At 36.3% G+C, this 24,159-nt stretch overlaps 2 long non-coding RNA genes across 3 annotated transcripts; one reads left to right on the forward strand and one right to left on the reverse strand.

Moving 5' to 3' along the window:
- Positions 1-220: 220 nt before the first annotated feature.
- LOC116612391 lies at positions 221-23,833 on the forward strand. 2 transcript variants are annotated; one of them, XR_007312408.1, is made up of 6 exons: positions 221-7,420; positions 7,820-7,905; positions 8,122-8,213; positions 8,572-8,681; positions 9,135-17,148; positions 21,919-23,833. It is a non-coding gene; the product is annotated as an uncharacterized LOC116612391 (long non-coding RNA). The 2 variants fall into 2 exon arrangements; XR_007312409.1 differs by lacking the exon at positions 21,919-23,833 and having other exon boundaries at positions 221-7,000; positions 7,309-7,420; positions 9,135-9,902.
- Positions 18,557-21,924, reverse strand: LOC116612398. The gene is made up of 2 exons (XR_004293897.2): positions 19,785-21,924; positions 18,557-19,697 (listed from the first exon to the last, which is right to left on the reverse strand). It is a non-coding gene; the product is annotated as an uncharacterized LOC116612398 (long non-coding RNA).
- Positions 23,834-24,159: the final 326 nt, after the last annotated feature.

The raw sequence follows: 24,159 nt of genomic DNA on the forward strand, positions 1-24,159 counted from the left end.
TCCTTTATGAATTAGACTCAGTAAATGACTGCCATAATGCTTTTGCTGACCATATTACCCCAATCTACAAGAAATGTTTCCCTCTAAAAGCCATCAACTCCCATACCCGTCCTTTCCAACCTTGGTTTTCCAATTCCTTATCTGTCTCATGTAAAAGAAAGAATTACTGTCCTCAAAAACACCCAAGAAAAGGCGCTTGAAAAAGAGAGAGTATATAAAAAGAGAGAGTATATAGAATAGACTCAGTAAAGTGGAATTAAAAATGAAATGAGCAACAGCAACCCTAACAAATATATCTGCCAGGCATATAAGTTGCTGTCCTTGTTCTACTACCCTTGTAACAAAATAATGTTTTGTCCTCTTGGGTTGCACTAAATCCAGCAACTCATCTACTTTTTGACCACTTTATATTACAGCAAACCATATTTTTAATATTTTTTCAACCTTTTTTGACATTCAGCAAAATGCAAGTATTTGTATAACTTTCAAAGTGGACAGCATGATATATAGATTTCACATACTTAATCATATAAACTGCTTTTAGACCAAACGCATCAATATTTTTTATTATCTTTTTTAACAGTGCAGTTTCAATTTTACATGCATATAAATACCTCAGTGATATTGTCAAGCATGAGCATGTTAGGTTGAAAACTGGATCATTTTCATTAACTTATCATTTACTTATGTGCTATCTATTATTCTACTCTCAAAGGCTGCATTATGTTTTTTTCTGTCTTGAAGTATATAAAATTTAATATCCTTGTAACTTAAGTGCCATTTGTTATTGAGTTATTATTTTACTATTTTATATCTAATCATTAGGATCTATTTATTATTTGCACACGACCTATATTTATTATTCTTTCTTTTTAAGGTTTATATATTAAAAAGATTGACAGAGTGATTATTTATTATCTACTTATGAATATTTTTTTATTATATTCGTTATTTATTATCTAAATATTTTTACCTGTTAACATTAACACATTACGAATCTTAAATGTGAATAACTATCTTAATTTACTATCTAATTCAAATTAGTTATTATCTCATTATTATCTATTTACTATTGGCACATGACACATCTGTACTGAAATATTATATGGTTTTTCTCTTCATGGTGTACATTATTCAAAACATATTAATTTATATATTTGTACCTATATTTAAGCAATTGTATTTCTTATCTTATAACTTAATAAAACTTGTCTATTTGCATGTTGCTTTCCCTTTTTCTGAAAACTACGGCTCCGCTTTTAGACAGTGCCTAAATCTATCTAGTATGATGGACAGCCACACTGCTCTCAACTTGGATGAGGATATTCTTGGTGGCATATTCAGGAATCAGTTTCCGCTAAGTACTTGGAATATCCCGGCTAAACAAAATCTCAAAAGAAGTTCTGTGGCGTTGAACTGAACAAAAAGGTTTGAAGTTGTTATCCGTGGAAGAGAGTGGCATTGGATAGGACACACCTTCAGGAAAAAAAGAGTGTTTTTTTTTTTGCAAGAATTGGAGAGTGGACTAAGGACTATAACGCTACACACAACTACTAGAGAGTTAAGCTTTCGCGCGAATTGGTGGCCTGGTTCTGCCTCTTCTCGCGGGACAAGGGTCTTCCCTAGATGCTGCCCTTGAGGCCTCCAAAAATCAATGTAAAAGGTAAGTAGTTTAAGGAATATAATGCACAAGCTAATCTGTTGTGATACATTAAAAAGATATGAGTATCACCATCTAAAATAAGACGTATCTTTTAACTCTAACGCTTTCAGTCCCCATAAAAAGAGGTTAAAACTGGATCAATTGCAACTTTCTTAATTTAGAGTAACACCTTTGCTGAATGCAAAAATTTCCGACAAATAATGCAGATAAAAATGCATCGGATAATAGCCGAATTAAGGTAATTGGACAAAAGTCTTACATCTGTATAAATTGCAGAGGTAAAATAACAGTAACAGAAAAGTCTGACAGTCAGTTTTTAGTTTGCACGCAATGCTAATAAAAAAAACAGTCTTCTCCGTCAGCGAATCTCGGTATTGCAGAGGATGGCCAAAATTGGTCGATTTTAGATAGTGAATGCTTGCAAGGCGATTACGACTTGTTGGAGGGACTTCTGGCTGTGTAACACGTAAGACATGACCGAAACAACAACTGCATGATACAACTTGAATAACGAAAGGAATGGTGAACAAGAGAACAGCAAAAATGTAAAGAAAGAGTGCTTGAGCTGGAGGGATACAGCAAAAGTTCAATCAACGATTCTTTAATATTCCCGAAGAAAAAGGTGAAATTGGTATCACAAAGTTAGAGAACATAGTGTCAACCAATCTTGGTCTCGAGGCGACTGTGGAGAACGCAAGCACACAAGGAAAATCACTAGAAATAAGCCAAACCGGCCAATTTTTGCTAAATTTGTCTATCGGCCTGAAGTTAGGCTTGTCACGAGGAGGAGTAACGAGTCAAAGACAGGAGCATTTGATTTAATAATGAAGGATTGTTTGAAGGAATAGCTACTCCAAGAGAAAATGAAGCAGGCTTACGTTGCTAGTAAGAGACCTCGGTCACTTGTATATTGATGGGATGGGGTGGGGTTAGCAAGCTTTTATTCATTATGAGTATTTTGATCAATGAGTAATAATAAAGTCGAGTGACCCTGACATGAAATTGCAAGGCTTATGATTATGGCTATTTCACTCCCACTGAGAATTGTGATCGGTTCTCGGTATCAATTCTAAAAGTATTAATGCTCACTTGAACGATTTAATTAATTTACTATCGAGAATTGTTGTATAAAGAAAAATACACATTTTTACCAGGCACGACAGGCCTGTTTAGAGACAGCTTTTTTTGTCTCTTTTCAGGTGCAATTGTACAAGGAACGTTCGCCTATTTATGTTGAATTTTCGTACATGGCGGCATGCGTATGCGAGTTTATTACGTTTGTTTAATGAGCATTCACTTGAACGTCATAATATAAAATATTTCTCTGTTATGCAGAGGTTGTACCTTTTGGATCTATTGTGTATGCAGGGGCACGTGCCAGGACGCTGCTCCAGTAGGGATCAAGTAGGGATTTGTAGCGTCTTTAAGCGCCCAAATGTGTTTTCTTAATGCTGTTGCTTGTTTATTTCCTTCGTTTTTGAAAGACGTGGTGTGGCTGTTGTACCTGGTTTTAAAACTATCAGCGATGGGTCCCATATATATGACATTTTTAGGCCGTTGGCGGAGAAGACCTTGCAAATCTGTTGGACATACTGAGATGTTGTAGCCCTTGAATAAATGTCCTAAATAGAAGAATGATCCTGTAAGCCCAAATGAATGAAAATCGAAGCGAAAAGATTTATTTACAGTTCAGCGTTGTTTCTATCGTTGTGACAAGCACCGTGATATAATTCAACGACTTTCCGGGCGATTTATTCCGATTTATTTATTGAGGATGATACTGATTTTTATTATGCTTTTTTAAACCTGAATGTTTCATCTAGAGACCAAGAACGGCTAAAAACCCTATATTTTAATTCTTTCTCTGATGACTCTGACTCATGGCAACTCTTGCTCGACTTTGGTATGGACTCAGATGCTTACTTTCTCTACGACAATTCAAAGGTTCTCTAAAAATGCCTTTATTTAACTCCCAATAAATTCAACCTGGTCCAGCCTACTACATCTGGATCTTTTTCAATATTACATGTTAACATTCGTAACCATAAAAAAACACTTTGCAGACCTTTCTGAATTTTTATCAACCTATCTGTCGAGTCATTTAACCAAGTTTCAGAGATAGCAATGCCATGAAAATTGGAGATAAGCCTCCTGACTCTTCTGTTGCTGATTTCAACTCAACTTTTTCCAATGTTCTCTCAAAAATCAGTTTTGAAGGCAAATCATCTTATCTGGCGGGCGACTTTAACATCAGTCTTCTCAATTCTTCTTCCCATTAAGTACTGAAAAGTTTAACTCCTTGTCTGAAATTGACTGGTCTTTCCTTTATGAATTAGACTCAGTAAATGACTGCCATAATGCTTTTGCTGACCATATTACCCCAATCTACAAGAAATGTTTCCCTCTAAAAGCCATCAACTCCCATACCCGTCCTTTCCAACCTTGGTTTTCCAATTCCTTATCTGTCTCATGTAAAAGAAAGAATTACTGTCCTCAAAAACACCCAAGAAAAGGCGCTTGTAAAAAGACCTACACTTCTAGAAAGGGATCTTGTCGATCGATTTCGTATTTCTGTTTCAACTACATCTAACATTTTCAGGATTTTGTTTTTGAAGAAATAACTGTCGGGGTTAGATTTAAGGAACTCTATCCTCTATCTATTGCACAGAAATCAACATGGAATCTCCCTCAAGTTTGACAAAAAGTCTATGAGTTAATCGTCCTACAAATACATTCTATTGCACAGAAATCAACATGGAATCTCCCTCAAGTTTGACGAAAAGTCTATGAGTTAATCGTCCTACAAATCCACACCACCATAAAGTCTATTGTTGCTATTACACCAAATAAAGCTGTCTTAGTGAGATATACAGTTGGGCTCTTAGTGATCCAGATATTTTCGTCAAAATCAGAATTCCTCACATTAGTGCAAAAAGAAAATGTCATCATGGCAGATAAAGGATTACTTATCCAAGATCAGTTTGCTTCTGTTAGTGCAAGGCTAGATAATAAATAATAATATCTACATTTATAGAGCGCCTAATCAATAGTTGCCTTAGGCGCTTTACATTTATATAATAATATATATCGATAAAAAAATATTACACAATCAAAATCATTCAAACAATACATTGTGTCTAAAAAATGTTACATTTCTAAAAATAGATATGATGATTTAAAATTATATATAAAACTGTACTATTAACAGTTATTAAAGAAGGGAATTGCAGTAGTCAAGTTTTGAACTGATAAGGGCATGTATGAGTATTTTTGTGGAATTCTTGTCGAGGTACTTCCTAATCTTGCCAATATTTCCGAGGCGGAATCTTGCAGATTTACACACCATTGCGAGATGATCATCAAAAGAAAGATGGTTATCGAGAATAACTCCAAGATTCCGTTCAGCAGGGGCAGGTTTGACGATTTCGTCAACCACCTTTACATGTTCGAGACTTGGGGTGGGACAGAACTTGCACCCTCCAAGCAAGCATTGATCTCGTGAACACAACATTCAACTTTAGTTTAAGCCATCAAAAGTCCATCTTGTGAATTACCTCGAAAAGAAACATAAAGATGTAAATCATGCATGAAGATGGAATGGAATGCCATCTCGTGCTATGATCTGAGCAATGGGCAAAGTATAGGCAAGATAGATTAGCGGCCTATGGACAGATCGCTGAGGGACACCTCGTTCCAGGCTACGCAAAGATGACTTACAGTCTTCAACGGGTACATACTGTTTGTGGGATGTAAGATATGAGCGAAACCAAGCAAGAACATTACCAGTCAGGCCATAACTCTATGAGAGACGTGAAAGCAGAAGGGAATCCTCAACAGTATCAGATGCCGGCGGTAAGTCAAGCAGTAGCATCAATACCGAGTTCACAACATCTATGGTACATAAGATATTATTCTGCACCTTGATAAGAGCTGTCTCCGTGGAATGGAATTTGTTATAAGCAGATTGAAGGGAAATTACTTCTGGAAGGAAGGAGTGTACTAAAGCATCCCTTTAAAAGGAAAGCTGGTAAAGGATCAAGATTACACGATATAGGCTTGTATTTGTGCTTTGCGAACAAGAAGGATGAAACAGGAAGTTAAGATTTTTTAAGATAAGTTGAACAACAAACCCAAGTACTCTCAAGATCAAGCTGTGTTCGCTAGGAATTTTGGGAAGGGGGCAAAGTGGCTACCAAGTTTAATAGTTGGGACATTCAGCCCCCGAAATTTTGATGTACAAGTTGGTGATGTAATATGGAAGAGACGTGAGGAACAATTACGCCCTAGGTATATTCCTTCCAATAAGTTAGCTCCAAAGCCGTTGTATCAAACAGCACTGGGCAATACTTACCGGAAGCCCAATGGTTTTCCTACAGAGATTAGTCAAGAAGGTGAAAGTACCACTGGACGAAAAAACGGATTTACGCAACTTTGCCCATCGCGCAAATATGATGTAAATATCAGGCACTATATTTGGTGCCTGATTTGCTTTGGTAGTAAACATGTATACAAATTTTATATTTGCATGTTGTGCAAACACTTTTCAAAGATCAACTTTGAATAATTTGCTTGGATGGTAAATTTGTATGTAAATTTCATGTTTGTATTTTGTGCAAATAACATTTCAAAGATCAACTTTGACTGATTTGCTTGGATTGTAAATTTTTATGTAAATTTCATGTTTTTATTTTGTGCAAATACAGTTCAAAGATCAACTTTGAATAATTTGCTTGGGTGGTAAATTTGTATGTAAATTTCATGTTTGTATTTTGTGCAAATACAGTTCAAAGATCAAATTTAGATTTGCATGGATTTACACTCACTAGATTATCTTTACTTATATCTGCAAGGTGTGTTGTAATATCACTTAGTGTTTGACGGTGACAGTCGTGTGCGACAAATTTTTTTGTTGTCGCTTTTAGTAGGCCAAACATCTAAAATCATCATCAAGATACTAGTGAAAATCGTCGAGTTTTTTTTGTGCGTTTCTTATACGCGGGTTTGATGGAAAAAAGGCGAGAGCGACCAGATGGCGGTGTAATATATAGGTTATTTACCGGCTGGGAGGTCCGGCCTCGGTCAGCATTTCCCAGACCTCTGTCACAGTTTTTCTCTATTCGGACCGACCTCAAGTCGGTAAATAACTTATTTATTTTACCCTTAAAACATTGTTCGGAAATCCTGCAGTCAACATATTTTAGTATCTTGCGTCACAGTCACGTGGTTTCTCTGTATGTCGCTTACATACAGTAAAACCACGTGACACTTGTATTCTACTCACAAGATGGCGTCCTCCATGAAGCTGGAGTCCGATTTTAGAGCAGAGAAAGCTGAATGGTAAGCATTGGCCATGTAATCTTACTACCACCATTTTTTATCTTAATTATATAGACATACACAGAAACCAGACAAAATCGCTTCAAATGATTCATCAGAATTCATCATTCGAGGTCCCGAATGTAGTTTCCTATATTATAATTTTACCGTTTGTGTATATAAGCTTATTACCTAGCAAAACACTGGTGTCTATATTATAAATAATTATGAGATATAGGTTTAGACACTACAATCAATTGCTTTTATGTTATGCTACAATTATTATTTAATTATCCATCTTAATTGTGATAATTTTATGTCATACTCAGGCTAAAACACAGATGGAAGGCTTGGAAAATTCAAAGTCATGGAAGACAAAGTGTGATGATGTCTTTAAACTTCTCAAGTATAAATACCACACTATAAACAAAGTAGAAGCAGGTAAAATAGTTAAGATGGCCTTTCCCTTTGTAAAAAGACAATCATGTCGACAAAAGGATGGTTGTTCCGAAACCTTTTACTACAGCCATTTTCTAGTTGTATGTTTTCTTGCCAAGCGGCTGCGCCTGACATTTCGAGAACCCCACCCCAGCACCCCGGAGTCTTGAATATTCCATGGAGTAGAGTAGACATTTTGAAGCTGGACGAATGGACTCATAATGACTCATAGCTTATATGTAGCAGAGAGATTTTTCATGTTGATTATATGAGAGTATTGATTTCTCACATTCTAATCACCTTACAGTGATTATACCCTTTAAAGCATTGGGTGTGCGTATTGGTCATTCAAAATCCCTACAAAGAAGTTTCAAGTTGTAATGATAGAACATTTTGTTTTAGGCTCATGTTAGGCAGGTCTATAAAGAGCTCAGCCATGACGACGAAGATGGAACTGATCAGCATATGACCTGGGATTTCAGCAAAACGTAAGTGTATCTGATCACTTGGCACAGGCATCCTGACACCCTAGAAATTAGAAGGGCTAAACAAAACAAAACCTGATCAGTCTCTAAAGCTCTTTGGCCAAATAATTGACTAAATATGTTTTAATAATTGTAATAATAATTTAACGATTGTTCAAGTTCCGGTTCAAATAAATATATAGTACAATAAAAAATAAAACTTGTTATTGTTTATTTTAGTTATGATGATGACTTCAACAAAGAAGTTGGTCGTGGCATATTTGCGGGAGTGCGCAGTACGGATAGCAAGTCATCGTCAACTGCCATAAAAGGTTTGTTTGTGTGACGGAGAGTTGTCTCTGTGTGCCTAGGTCCACAGTGAGTATGACCGTTCATCTCAGCACACAACCTTTTTCAAAAGCTTATTCTGGACCCTGGATATTGTTAAGAAACCAAACTGTTTAGATTGAAGGCAAAATCGTCTGCTTCCTCACAGGTCTTTCGCTACTAACCTTGACTCATGACCAGGGGCACACATCCATCATACACCTATACATATACCCATGATGAAACCCATTTAATCAATGATCCATTATACTCCCCACCAGTTCAAATTAGTACTGCAACCACCCCTATGGAAAAATCCTGCATCTGCCCCTGATGACAAATTCCCTTTTTTTTCTTTTGCAGCTGCAATGCATGTCCATTTCAGAACTAAAAAGAGGGGGCATGTCACAAAAGCAAATGACAGTTATGATGCCACCTTAAACAGGCCGAGAAAGCGCAGCCGGCTTAACACAGTGAGTATGACTAAAACTAATGATTGATGTGATAGCTATGGCATAGATAATTATGAAGACCTTTTAAGGATTAAAATCCTCTAAGATGTTGGTCTCCTACCCCATTGCCAGACTATTGCTAGATATTTCTACCAATTATCAAATCCAAATTCCCCCCCCCCCCCGAGGAACCCTAGTCTATGTAAATGGCCCCTTAGAGTGGTATTCATCTGACTAGTCAAGAGTGAAAAGGAAAATACAATAAAAATTACCTTTATTGTGTATAGCAGTAGGTATTTGGTTAGTATCTATTTCACAGTCACATGAAAACAAGGTACTCTTGTGATCCAGTTTATATAGTCAAGGTCCAAATCTCAATTTTTAATGCATGATTCAAAAAGGCAAGAATTCCCTGGACAACAACTCACAATATTCAGAAAATCAAATACATTTGTTTCTCTTCTCTTTTTGTAGAAAACAACGCTACGAAAAAAGACCTTGAGGGAAAGCTCCAGCATCAACGAGGAGAGAAAAGGGAAATACTTTGAAACCATGTCCGTGGACTATATGTCCTCGGAGCACACAAGGTCTGATGGAGAAAATGAGGGGTCTGACGAGGAAGCACCTAAACTGCTTTACAAGCATAAGCTTCCATGGAGGAGTGAGAAGGCCGATTCATTGATGGCCTAAAAAGTTAGGAAGGGCAGGGGCCAGAGAAGCACAAACATGATGTACAGGAGGAAAGATGGTGCTAATTCGAAAAGAACTGCACCAATTGATGCTCCCGATTGGGCTGTGAAGCATCAGCTTTAGGTTGTCTACATGCAAGCTATTCTTTTGGAATTAGCACCATCTTCTCTATTTTGCTATGAATGATGGACTTGTGCGTTGACACAAAAAATGTTATTGTTAAAGCATATAGTGATCGACTTGATTTACAAATTCACAACGATTTTTATTACAACAAGTTTATGAGTATTCAGATTTACTATTGAACTATTTTCCTCGAAAAACAGTAGATGAGGCTACAATTTATTATATAAAGGAGATGTGATTTATTTAGAATATTGAAAGAATAATATTCAAAGAATTATTACTTTGACCAAGAGCTGATAAAATAATGTTTATAGTAATTTATTGATTTTGAAATATACACTTATTGGACCAAACCAAATGTATAAATACCGATTATATTTTACTGATTACAGTAAATAAATACACGAAATAAATGATTTCAGTAGATATGCTTGTTGGTCTCTCTGTATATATTTTAACATATTTTGTGGGAAGGGGCAGATGGGATCTATTGGTTTGTCCTAACTGCAAATTTAGAACAAATGTATTAATTGGTAACATTCGCACGCCGTGCAAAAGGCAAATTTGCTAAGATGTTTTTTGATGGGCAAATAATTTGCAAAAGTGACCCTTGCTGTAGTAGTAAATATAATGAATATACACTCTTTGCATCATGAGCAAATGCAAGCAAACATGACGAAAACATAACATTTGCTATCGTGTTTACCGGTGCGTGAATATAACTGCAAATCCGTTCTTTGCACTGTTTTTGAAATATTAGCAAATATGAAGTAAAATCGGCCTTCACTTGGTTTGTCTTGGTGCCAAATATAAAGCAAATTCAATATTTGAATTTGAGTAAAGGCGAGTAAATATGGACTTCACCATAGTTGCAAAACATATTTACTATATCTGCAAATCTGTTTTTTCGTCCAGTGTACACCTCAGGTGCTTTTACCGGATTTACCTGAGATGGGGTCTCCCTTAACAATGGATACTGAAGGAGTTGAGACTACAGAAGCTACAGAGCCTGTGCCTAGGCCTTGTGGGACACTTGAGACAATAGGGAGTATGGGTTCAGAAGTCATGACCCCACCTGGGATTGCCTCCCCTGTCTAGAGATACCCATCTAGAGACCGGAAACCTCCTGAAAGATTTTATTGAACTGTGTAGCCTAGATAAGTTATTATTTAACTTGAGAGAGGGCAGTTGTTATATATTCAGATTGCTATTGTCCTGCGCAGTAGCCCCTCCGACTGCTCATGCGCAGTTAGGAGAGGGCGAACATGTGCTTTTGAGTTCGGCCATGTTTTGCGTTCCAGAGTAAAAGTTTAACAGTGTTACATACTGTCTCTTTTATTGGATTATTATCTTCAACCTGACTTCCCAATACACTACAGTATACAAATGTATTCAACTGAGAATGAGGAAAAAGCAGTGTTTGCGAACGATGGAATAGAACAATTAAAACCAAAATGTGGAAACAATTCACAGCTCAAGGTAATACGCAATATTTAGAGACGCTATCTAAGATTTTGAAGCAGTATAACAACACCAAACACTCAAGCATTAAGATGACGCCCGTAAAAGCTAGTAAAAAGAAGAATGAAGGTTTAGTATATTTCAGCCTATATGGTAACATGGAGACACCAAAACAAAAGCTTATATTTAAAATAGGTGATAAGGTTAGGATAAGTAAATATAAACGAAATGTGTTTGACAAGGGTTACACACCGAATTGGACTGAGGAAGTTTTTATAGTTGATAAAATACAATACACCTGAACTACTAAACGCCAAGCAGGATGTTTTTCGCATCGATTATAAAAAGAAGCAAGCTTTGGTGAAGTGGAAGGAGTACAGTGACGAATTTAACAGTTGGATACCATTCAGGGATTTAAACGCACTATGAAAATATAATATATACTACAAGTATATGACGCAGTATATCCCAACCAACCTCACTGTACTCAGGCACACGTAGACTACCTTCGACCGTGTAGCCACCAAGGTGGCGTAAAAGGATCGGTCGGGGATGGGGACCCTCGACGCTGTGAATAATATCTCCCCATTTGTATGTGCACTAGTCTAGACACCTTCATATATGATAACACGAGGATCGACGTCACCAAGAAGTGCGACGAGATCTGGCTACGGGCTGAAAAGGTCGCCAACATGTTAGGGTACAAAAATACTAGAAAGGCTATATAAGACCATGTTGACCCAGAGTATAGGATCACTCTGGGAGAGCTCAGACTTAGGGGGAACGAATCGTTCCCCCAAGCGATATACATGATTTCGCTTTCAAATTGTTTTTGTTTACAATTAAGTTTGCTTTTAGATTTGATTTCGCTTTCAGAATACTTTGTTTAACAATTCATTTTGGTTTTAACTTTGATTTCGCTTTGAAATTGTTTTGGTTTTACAATTTATTTTGCTTTTGAATGAAAAAAAAAAATTTGATTTTTCCTCCAAGAAAATAAAGAAATCGAACGGCAGCGATCGGCCACCATACACCGATCTAATGTAACTAGCTTTTTCAGGAAAAAGTCGAGACAACTTCAAATTATATTTTTCATTTTCCCGAAGTATCACAAGAGACTGACTATTATCCTGGTTCCCCTGTGCTGTTATGGGAAGGCAGTAATTTTTGTAAGTTTTAGATTTCATAGATTTGACAGAGTTTATTTTTCATATACTATAACCTACAATATTTTCACACAAAACCTGTTATCATGTAGCACCTCTCTCTTCTGAAAGTTGCTTCTGAAGAATTGCTATCCTCTACATCACTGTTGTCAATGCCATCAACTAAACAGGCATGGCATAGCCAGGACTCCATTCTCATTGCTATCCTCTACATCACTGTTGTCCATGCCATCAACTAAACAGGCATGGCATAGCCAGGACTCCATTCTCATTGCTATCCTCTACATCACTGTTGTCCATGCCATCAACTAAACAGGCATGAAATAGCCAGGACTCAGGAGTAGCAGCTTTATCTGTAAAACCAGCACAGGGAAGGTGCCAAAAACAGAACATTTGTCACAAACAATACTGCCTTCAATCTCTGTGTTAATTTCCGACTTTTCCAGTATAACTTTGTTGCATTTGGGGCAGAAAGTAATTTGCCTATTCCCCATTCCGGAATTCAAAGGGGGGACTGGGCCGAGACAGGTTTGCAAGGGATTGTAGGACCGTTTTAGGGGACGCATTCTTTGTTTTTTTTGTTTGTTTTTCGCGCTCTGGAGAGGACCTCCTTAAAAAAAGCTAAATGGCCGGAAACCCTTTTGAAAATATTTTGCGGCTTGCTGAGGCAGACGTTCCCGGAAAGAAACTTGTGAGGCCGAGAGAACAGTGCACCGTGGCAGTGCTTCGGCGATGGCTTGCTTGCCGTGGAGCTAAAATTTTTGATAGAGTCAAGCACCATCAGGAAAATGGACTCGATGGAGTAATTACTAATCCAGATGGAGAAGTTAACAGTGCTCGGAAAAAATTGGCACTTGGTCTTCTTGTTGATGAAGTGGATCCAGAAGTGAAAGAGAAATTTCCATCCGAGGGCTTCTCAACATTGCAGCTACCAATAGTCAAATACAACAGCATCTGGAAATATTTGATTGATGATGTGGAGTTGAAAAAACAACTTTCAACAGAGAAACCCATTGTAAAGGGGTATAACTTTTACAAATCTGGACATGTTCTCCAAATTGTCTCTAAAAAGAAACAAGGCTTACATTATGTTTAAAGTAAAGTCTTCCCCTCCATGGTCAAAGACAAAGTTTATACAGTTAATATTATTCTCAATAAAAATGGTGATATCAAGAAGGCATCGTGTGGATGTCCAGCAGGAGTTGATGGTAGATGCAACCATCTGGCTGCAACCTTCTTTGAGGACAAGACTTCCCTACTTTTTTTACATCTTTCTCCCCTACACCTTCTAATGATTCACAAGTACCTTGCACTTCTAAACCCTGCACATGGAATGTACATGCTAGAAAGTGAAAAATTGATCCTCAGCCCATTCAGTCTATTGATTTCCAAAAACATGAATATGGTAAACAAACAAAACACAAAAAAGGCAAATACAAGATGTTTGTGCCCCACATGATAGGATCAAAAGGCATTCTACTATAAGGTAAAGAAATTGAAAACCAAAAGGGCAAAAGAAAAGTCTCAGTTTCATCCTTTCTCATGATTTAGCAGTTAAACCTACACAAGAACCTACACAGAAACCTCTTGACCCAGACTTCATGTGGAGAGTAACTTCACCAGAAAAAAAAAACATCCTATGTCTCTAACTGAAATTGCAGCCAAAGCAGACCGAGCTTAAACCCGCCTGTTTGATTCTGGCAAAAAATCTGATGCACTTGAGAAGAAAACAAGGCTGCAACATAAATCAAAATTGTGGTATGAGATAAGAAAAACTAGGATAACTGCTTCAAAAGAAAAGAGATGTATACAAAAAGAAAGCACTAGCCCCTCAAAAGCAGTCTCTGAAGTACTTGTTTAGAAAGGAAATGTTTAAACTCAGTTGATGAAAAAGGGAATTGAGGCAGAACCTATCATAATTGAGAGATTCACCAATGAAACAGGGCTTTGTAATATATATTCTCGATTTTCTCTATATCTGGAATCTTAATTAAGAAGTTTTAAAATTCTATAAATTTAAATAAAAGAATATTATTATTATTATTATTATTATTATAATATTCTATTATTGTAAATACAAAAAGATATAGGAAATGACAGATTAATTCAACCCCTTTTTTCAATTTCTTACTATTAAATTGAATTTTTTCAATTTAATAAATCTAAATAAAAGAATATTCAAAATATTCTCTCTTTTATTGTTAATACAAAACTTCAAGCCAATGAAAATGACAGATTAATTAATTTCAATTTCTCACTATTGAATTGAATGTTTAAAATTCAATAAATCTAAATAAAAGAAATCCATGTAAGTCATCTGTTTGTGTAGAAGTATTGGAAGAATAGGAGACATTTGTTTGGGAAGAGGTAGTTGAAGTGCAGTAAGAAGACGAAGCCAGCGAAGAAGTGCTGTCGAAATCAAGTCGGCGCTTTTTTTTAAGTTGTTGTTTTGGTTAATGTTTCTTTCGCTTTTCTCATAGGCGTCCAAGGAAATAGAGTGGGGACCTGTGTCTTACACACTGGTCGCCTCCTGGGAAGTGATCTCCACACATCCTGGAGTTTTATGTAGGTGTGAAAGTGCCATTTTCACCGTCCTCAAAAGCTTTGTTGTACTCATTGAGTATCGAGAGATTATTTGGTAAAGTGTAGAATTTTAGGCCTGTCAACTCTATTCTCCAGTTATTAAAACATCCAGGGACACAACAAGTTACTCTCATGCTGGTAAAGCAAAGAACATCTAAGAAAAAAAGGGAAATTAAAAGGAAACTAAACTAAAAGTGGCCGCCATCTCCCAAACGAAAAATTAAACAAACTCGGCCCAATCCCCCACTTAAATTCCGAAATGGGGAATAGCCTAGCACACAGGGTAAAACATAGGTCTTGTAAAACAAAGTGATTCTGTTGACAACAGTAGAGCAAAATTGTTCATTGAAATGGTTCTTCTCATGCAAAGGCTTTAGCCATCAGTCCAGACAATAAACTAACAATGGCTAACACCAGTAACCCACATTTGAGCTTGTACTTGTGTATAATATTTACGAGTCTTTTTAAGCCTAGGTTTGCCACAAAGCTCTTCCAAAAAGTCAAACTTGGTGTAAATGTTATTTTGATGTATGTAATCTTTCCTTACAGCATAAGGACATTTCACTTCCACTGTAGCAGGAGAGCACCATTAACAAGCAAGCACTCCATCTGGAGACCCTCAATCTGTTACAAAACTAATGGGACACTTTCCCTTCCCCTTCCTCGATGTTGGAAGGCAAATGATCACCTTGTTACTTCTTGTGTTTTGAGCTGAAAAATCGCCCCTAACCAATATTAATCGGGGGGAGAGGGTTGGCGGTTGTTCGTATGGGAAGTGTCCCACTTACTTTTGTTGTGGATTGTCTGGGCAAGTGATTGACAGGTCCTGGAACAGGAAACACTATTGTTGATAACGCAACGACGATACAACTATGCGAATGTCAAAATCAAACACATACGCAGGATCGCGCGTAAAAATGGACAGAAGCTTCAGAGACGACTATTTTTCATTGTAAACAATCTCATCTCTTTTTTTTTATATAAGAAATACCGCCTATGAAGAATTTATTACGTGAGAGATTTTCACTACAAATTTAGCCGCGCAAGCTTGTCTCGGGGAGAAGGTCAATTCAATAAATTCATCTGTTTTACAACAGTTTTGCTAAATATCTGACACTTTGGCACACAGTTATGCTTGAAGAGTTCAAGCAAAGTGTATGCAATGCTTTTTCTGTGGAGCATTCGCTAAAACCAACGGCTACAGACTACGTCTTCTGTTCTTGCTTATGTTGCTCAACGATTAACACCAACAGTTAACCATTTTAAAATTGTTTAAAAAATGCCTTACGAAAGAAATTCGAACTCTAAAATAATACAGTAACAACTTGAGATTCAAGCTCATAAATTGACACTAGTTTTGTTTGAATGAGGGTTTGCATTTTGGAGAGAGGCATTTATAACCTTACTAATTTTCCACAACTATTTGAATAAAATAAATGAACACATTAGATAGTATGCAAGATGCAGACAATATAACCTCAAGCAAAAAAATATATAGGTTATAGGGTTTGCATTTGGGGTTTTTATTTTCGATGAGAAAATTATCTTGTGACGATATTAATTATCACGATAATGTTGAAAAAGTTGCTGTATCTTCGAAAAGACTAAATACACAGAATATCAAAACAAGAAAGGTCTTCTTTAGCAATATCTGACAGGATGATATTTGTGTTTAGTCCAGCGGTATCGCGCGCCGATAAACCGACTACGCAGGAGAAATTCGCCCAAGAGTTGTTGCGTCATTGGAGTTGGACTATTCTCTGGTTGTTTCTAGCGTTTGTACTGCCCATGTTTATCGCCGAAGGTTACATAAAGCTCAAGAATACCCCTTCCATTCGTAAGGGAGTTCTCCTAGGAGCTAAAAACGAACAGACCAGCATTAATCTGGTCGCTACCCCTTCCATTCGTGAGGGAGCTGTCCTAGCAGCAAGAAACGAAGAGACCAGCATTAATCTGGTCGCCACCCCTTCCATTCGTGAGGGAGCTGTCCCAGCAGCGGCTGTTCGAGTAGCAGCAAATAACGAAGAGACCAACAAGGTTAAAATGGTCGCCACCCCTTCCCATTCGTGAGGGAGCTGTCCCAGCGGCGGCTGTTCGAGTAACGAAGAGAGCAAAAGTGTGCTCGATCTGCCAATGCTTCACAGTAATGGAAAAATGACTTTTTTATTTGCTATTATTATTGTATTGATTATTTCAATCTATGCAACAAACCGAAACTTGATTGTGATGTTAATAACTCACAAAAAATTGTTAAGAATAAAGTGCATATTGTTATAAACAGTCAAGTTGATTGTTACAAGAACTATAGTTTATATTTTATTCTCTTTTATGTCAATTTGTCTATCAAGCTATTAAGTTTTCTGTTTTTCATTCTTATTTTTAAACTGTTTCATATATGCCTTGTTTTTTTATTCAGACCTAAGCTTTGATGCAGATGAGTGTTTCTCAGACGTATTTCAAAAGTAAGTGAGAAAAATACATTATTGATACCAATAAAGAGCTGTAGATCTCGACGTGCCAAGTTTGTCAGGATGTACTACAATAAACATCGAAACACATATTTCCGTGGTGTTAAACGAGTCCGTGAACCAAGCAGACTACCTGTGAAACCGCTTACCCATGCTTTCTTTAAGAAGGAAAAACATTAAAAAAATGTACCGAAGTCATCAAGGATACATAATATTCATGCATATAATCTTGGTAAAAAATATTTTACTCCTGTGTGTGTACTTCCATCTACAAAGTGCCTTTGTAGATGGAAGTACACACACAGGAGTAAAATAAAGAACAGGGTGGAAAGTAGAAAAAAATATATGTAATGTTGGAATTGAGTTGCCAAAAACCTTTCATAATGGATCCACTAAATCTGTGTATAAAGGTCTTAACCACAAGATTAATTATTGCAATTACTGCATGTGTATGGATATAGAAAAAAAAACCTGGCCCTACCAATCCCATTAATCCCAGTAAAACAATCAATGCACCTTACAGTCAAGGCACTGTGTCTGTATTTGGTCAAAACGCTGGTCAACAATGTAAATAAGAGCACATAAAGTCATTGCAACACTTTGTTGACCAGCACAAAGCCAATAACTCGTTCAACAGACCTGATTCAAAAAATGAATACTGGAAATGAATTGTACTCTTTATTGTCAAGGTTATGGGACCAGTCATTTTTATTGTTAACAGAATTGCCTACCATACTTACGGCACAGGACATTAATTATGAGCTTAATTACAGTGAAAGTTATACAGGGTCTCTAAATGGTAATTCGATATTCAAGGATTTACGTTCTCAATGTCCATTGATAATGCAATCCAATCTTTAATAGATCAGAGTTACAATTCTTTTCTGTTGACAATAGAATCTGAGACAGTCGGTATTTATTACACTGTCGATAATGTTATTAAAATCTTTGATTCCCATGCTAAAAATTTGCAAGGCTTAATTGATATTGAAGGTACATGTGTGTTGCTTGAAGTAGAAACAATAAATGATTTGAAGCAATACTTTTAAGCTCTACATAAAAAGAGTACTGTTCAATTTGAACTCAGAGGTGTACATATTGACAAGTCGGGGGAGATTAATTCAGATAATAACAATGATCAAGTATGTAGAACTACTGCTAATTATAAAGAATGTACAACAACTGAGAGCAATGCTCCTATAGATATTATCAATAAAAGATGGTGCTTAGTAATTGCAGTTTATTGCATTTCTTTTTCACTTATAATGCAATGCCATTATTGGAGATCTGCTACAGTAGACAGCATTTATGAGCATGCTAATTTATCAAAGTATGACGATAATGATTTGGTAGATCACCACTAGATGTCCATCCTGTTATAACTAGATGGTTTTTTTCTTTCTTTACGGATAGGTCACAGCTAGCACCTCTGTTGTTCGCGATATTAGTAAACAAGCTAGTGACACAATGGCCAGCACGTATAAAATATGTAGATGACACAACCGTATTTGAGGTAATCCCGCGTTGTAGTCCTAGCTACCTACAAGTAGTCGTAAATGACATTAGTAACTTTGCCTCCAGTCGTGGCATGCGACTTAACCCGAAGAAATGCAGAGAACTGAGTGTTAGCTTCCTTCAATACCAACCTTCCCTCCCTGGGGAGTTGTATATTTCTGGTTTACCTATTAAGAGAGTGGATAGTTACATGATCCTTGGAGTCCACTTGAGTAGGGACCTCATGCGGAACGTGCATGTAGAGTACGTTATTAAGAAGGCCAGCAAGCGGTTATATGCCTTAAGATCACTAAAAATACCCGGTGTCCAGTCTAATGACTTAGTCCGCATATACTATGCGTTGATAAGATCGGTACTAGAATATGCAGCACCAGTGTGGGCAGGTCTACCAGTTTTCGTATCAGATTTGCTGGAAGCGGTGCAAAGGAGAGCGATGCGCGTTATTTTCCCGCAGACTGATTATTGCACGGCTCTTACCAATGCAGGGCACATGTCCTTATCTGCTCGCCGTGATAGCCTCTGTGAGAGTTTTGTCACCAAAGCAAAGATATCACCTCCTCTAAACTATATCATTCCTAAAGCTACAGAAGTCAACCATAGATACTCACTCCGGTCTAGCTACATGCGTACCGATAGGTTTCAAGAAAATACAGACAGGTTTAATAATTTTGTTAGTGTGCGATTTCAGTAACATTGTGTAAAGTAGTGGCGTACATGACCCTTCACTGTAATTCAGACTTTTGTAATAAACTATTACTTTTATTATTATTATTATTACTATTATTACTATTATTATTACTACTATTACTACTACTACTACTACTACTACCACTACTACTACTATTACTATTACTACTATTACTATTACTATTACTGCTGCTGCATGTACAGCAATCATTCAATGGTAAGGAATACATCTGTAAAACATGTCATTCCAAGGTAATCAAGAATGAAATACCATGTCAAGCTGTATGCAATAAAATGGAGGTTCACGAAATCCCTGATGAGCTTGCTGTTTTAGAGAAATTCTGAAAGCAAAAAGAATTGTTTTTGAGAAAATAGTAGTAATGCCAAAAGGACAGCAGAGAAAAATTAAAGGTGCCATTTGTAATGACCTGTTAAGTGTGAACAGACATCTCACATATTACCACGCCCTCCTGAGAGATCTGGTATAATTATGCTTAAACTAAAAAGTAAATTAGATTTTAGAGGTCATTTATATTTTCAAGCTGTACGTCCTCAACTTTTACTCAATACTCTTAACTGGCTTAGAGCAAACAATCCATTATATCATACAATAACAATAGACATTGGAAATATAGCCTCTACTCTGACATCACTTGGTGATCAATCTCATTCAGAAGTACTACCTCAGAGTATTAACCCCAACAGTCCAATTGATACTAACAACATAAATAATAACAGTGCAGACCAATTGCAAAAAGCTAATGGAAAGGAGGAAGAGAAAGATGATCCAATGATAAGCATATAGCTGCAACAAATGAAACATGCATACAGTCAATCATACCTGATTATCCTGTCACTATAGAAAATGACGACATTTCAACTGGGAATGAAATATACAATATAGCTCCAGGTGAGAATAGACACCCTGTATCATTTATGATGGATAAACAATGTGAAGAACTAGCAAGGCAAATTTGGATATCAAACAGAAAGAACCATAAAACTAACACCAACAAAATATTTCAATGCCAGACTTTTACATCATAGTGGTAGATTTGCAACTAATTCAGAATACCTGTTCTTTGCACAGTTTATTATTGAACAAAAGAAAGTATCAGATAGTATCAAAATTGCCATGAGGAAAGTACATGGTCAATCTGTTACTGCTGCTCAATTACGATCAAATGCACAAAATTTAGAGAACCTTATTTGTCAGGATCAAGCATACCTGTTTTTAAGACAGATCCCAGGTACACCACCATACTGGCAGAAATTTATGTATGAAGTAGTAGCAATGGTGAAGCAGCTTGGTATTCCTACTTGGTTTATGCTGACCTAAGATGGCCTGAATTATTTCAAATAATTGCCAGAACAAGAGGAATGGACATGACACATGAACAAGTTGAAGCAATGTCTTATAATGAGAAATGTTCAATGTTAAATCTTAACCCTGTTGTTGTTGCAAAACATTTCCAGTACAGAGTTGAAACATTCTTAACTGAAATTTTACTAAGCAATGCAAATACTATTGGCAAAGTAGTGTACTATGCTCTTCGAATTGAGTTTCAAATGAGAGGTTCAACTCACTTAAATGCATTAATATGGACTTCAGATTGTCCCAAGCTGGCACAAGATACTAAACAAGCTTACATTAAGTTTGTAGATAAACATGTACAGGCTTTCCTACCCAATAAAGAAACAGAGCAAGAGTTACATGACTTTTTTAATTTTTACCAAAAGCACAGTCATTCAAAAACCTGTAGAAAATACAAAAACATTCAATGTAGATTTAATTTTGGTCAGTTCTTCACAAACAGAACAATTGTAGCAGAACCACTGCCAGCTGATCTTGATGAGGAACTTAAGTTACAAGCTCTTAACAAACAGAAGGAAATACTTACAGCTGTAAGAGAAAATAAATAAGGTATTACATCCCAGTAAACCAGATAGTTATGACCCCAATTTAATTGAATCTAGCATTTTTAATTCACTAGGCATAACTGAAGAACAATATTACTCAGCACTATCAACATCACCAGACTCTGACTATAAACTACACCTTATAAGACCACTTGATAGCTGATTTATTAACAATTACTTCATAGCTGGTATAAAAGGATTTTCTGCAAATGTAGACTTGCAACCTGTTTTTTAACCACTATAAGTGCATTACATATGTCTGCTCATACTTCACAAAAGATGAAACAGAATGCTCACAAGCAATAATGAATGCAGCAAAAGAAGCTAAAGCATCAAACATGAATGTCACAGATTGCTTGAAAAAGATTGGTGCTGCTTTTCTTTCCACTAGAGAAGTTAGTTCACAGGAATGCGTATACAGGTGTATGCCTGAACTTTGGTTGAGAAAAATATTTCCTGGAACAGTGTTTGTTAGTAGAGATTTACCAGATAAGAGAATATGGGTGGCAAAATCAAAACAACAACTAAAAGATCTTGAAGATGATAGTACTGACATATTTAAGTCTAACCTGATTGAGCGTTACCCTAAAAGACCAACAACTATCCCTGTAGTTGATAACCTTTGCCTTGCTGAATTTGCAGCTTACTATTACAAGGACTACAGAAAGGATAACCATGAGACTATTGATGCTCAACCAGAAGTGCTCACTGATGAAATTATTGACATGCAGCATGCAGATAGCAATAACACTGAACTTCAAGCAAAAATAAAATTGATAGATACAACAGAAACAATGAAATGTAGGAAGGTTAAGCTATAGTTAAAGCTAGGTATCATACTCCAAATAAAACAAAGGAACCAGAAAAATACTTTCACCATTTGTTATAGCTATACTATCCATGGAGAGATGAAACAAGTTTGATAGCGTATGATCACACTTATGCATCCAAGTTTCATGAGCCTAATGTACAAGACATTGTAGAGCGCAATAGGTCATTGTTTGAACCAGATGCAGATGCTGTTGCAGAGGCTCTTGAAGCATTACGGAATAATCAGAGTAACATTGCTCATTCATTTGATCCAATAAATGACCGTGGTGTAGAAATACAATGAAAAATGCAAATAGCTTAAAACCACATGAAGTTGACCCAATCTATCTGTTTATAACTGGAGGAGCTGGTGCAGGTAAAAGTCCTTTAAGAGAACAGTGGGTAATTCAGGATTAGTTAAACCATGCCTGAATGTTTTTATTGCTGTATGATAAATAGTTTTAACTCTCTTAACTGCTCCCACAGTGGTCTCTGCTATAAGTATAAATGGTACAACAATAAATACAGCAATAAATACAGTCAATTCTAAGAAAACTAGGAGACACAGTACCAGCAATGTCAGATCAAAAAAGAACACAATTAAGACTGTCTCTATCAGAACTGAAACTAATAATTATAGATGAGATATCAATGGTTTCAAATACCACCTTATTGCCATCCATCAAAGATTAAAAGGCAATTTTGGCATATCAAATGCAAAGGTATTTGCTGGAATAAGTATCATAGCTGTTGGTGATCTATATCAACTACCACCAATACGTAGACAACCAGTTTTTGATTACAAAAATGATGTCCACAAAATGTCAATCAAGAAGTGATTAACAAAGTGTTATCAAGGAGTAGATCAGAAACAGGTGGTATTGATTCACAAATTATTATTAAAGAAACAGCAAGAGTCATGCTAAAAACAAATATTGATATTGCTGATAGACTGATTAATGGTCAAACGGGAACTGTTATAAAGGTTGATGTTAATAATAATACCAACAAACTATGATCTATATCAAATTTGATGATAATGAAGCTGGAAAGAATGCTATAAACAAATGCTTGAATCCTTTTGTTAGAGAAAACCAAGTAGTGCCTATTCAGCCAGTCCTAACAGCGATCAAAGTCAGACCAGGAAAAGCCTCCTCTCCAGAAATACAAAGAATACAATTTCCTGTCACACTTGCATGGGCATGTTCCTTACACAAAGTACAAGGCTTAACTTTGCAAAATGTTGTTGTCAGCTTTGACTTGAATAAAACAAAGATCATTTAACCATGGACAGATCTACGTTGCTTTGAGCCGTTGCACATCATTACAAGGTCTTCACATTCTTGGTAAAATAGAAGGAAAACATATTAAAGCTAACCCTAAAGTTCACACTGAATATGATAGATATCACAAATATCATTATCATCAACAAACACCATGTCTACAGATGTTAATAATATTACCATTTCCTTATTGAATGTGAGATCTCTCAGAAAACACAGTATTGATATCAAATATGACCAAAAAATCTGAATAGTGATATTATAGCCCTTACAGAAACACAACTCCTGTCTTGTGACAATGATACTGAAATAAGAAATAATTTACATCCATTTATGCTACACAGAAAAGACCATGCATTTGTTAAATACTCCATTTTAGCAGTAGGCATCCATCAAACTATTCAAATTGCAGATCAAGACTATTTTCCTACAATAAATGGATTAAAATTAACTGTGATGAACAAGAAATATCAAAAAATACTTTTGACAAACAGCAATAAATTATTGCAATTGACTACAAATGTGTATGCAGATCTACATTCCTCTTCGTCAACATAATACTGACAGACTTGAAACCCAACTATAGGAACACTAAGATCAATAATTAATGACTACTATAGCACTGGACTAGCCAGTGCCTCTGGCAGATAGGAGACATCAAGAAACATGAGTCAAAATTTTGTTAACTGTACCTTGTACCTATCCTGAAAAAAACAGGATATTATATTATCATCGTCGTCGCCGTCGTCGTCGTCGTCGTCGTCGTTGTTGTTATTATTATAATATCTTG

Source organism: Nematostella vectensis, chromosome 1, assembly GCF_932526225.1.
Source record: "Nematostella vectensis chromosome 1, jaNemVect1.1, whole genome shotgun sequence".
In the NCBI taxonomy this organism is placed as follows: domain Eukaryota; kingdom Metazoa; phylum Cnidaria; class Anthozoa; order Actiniaria; family Edwardsiidae; genus Nematostella; species Nematostella vectensis.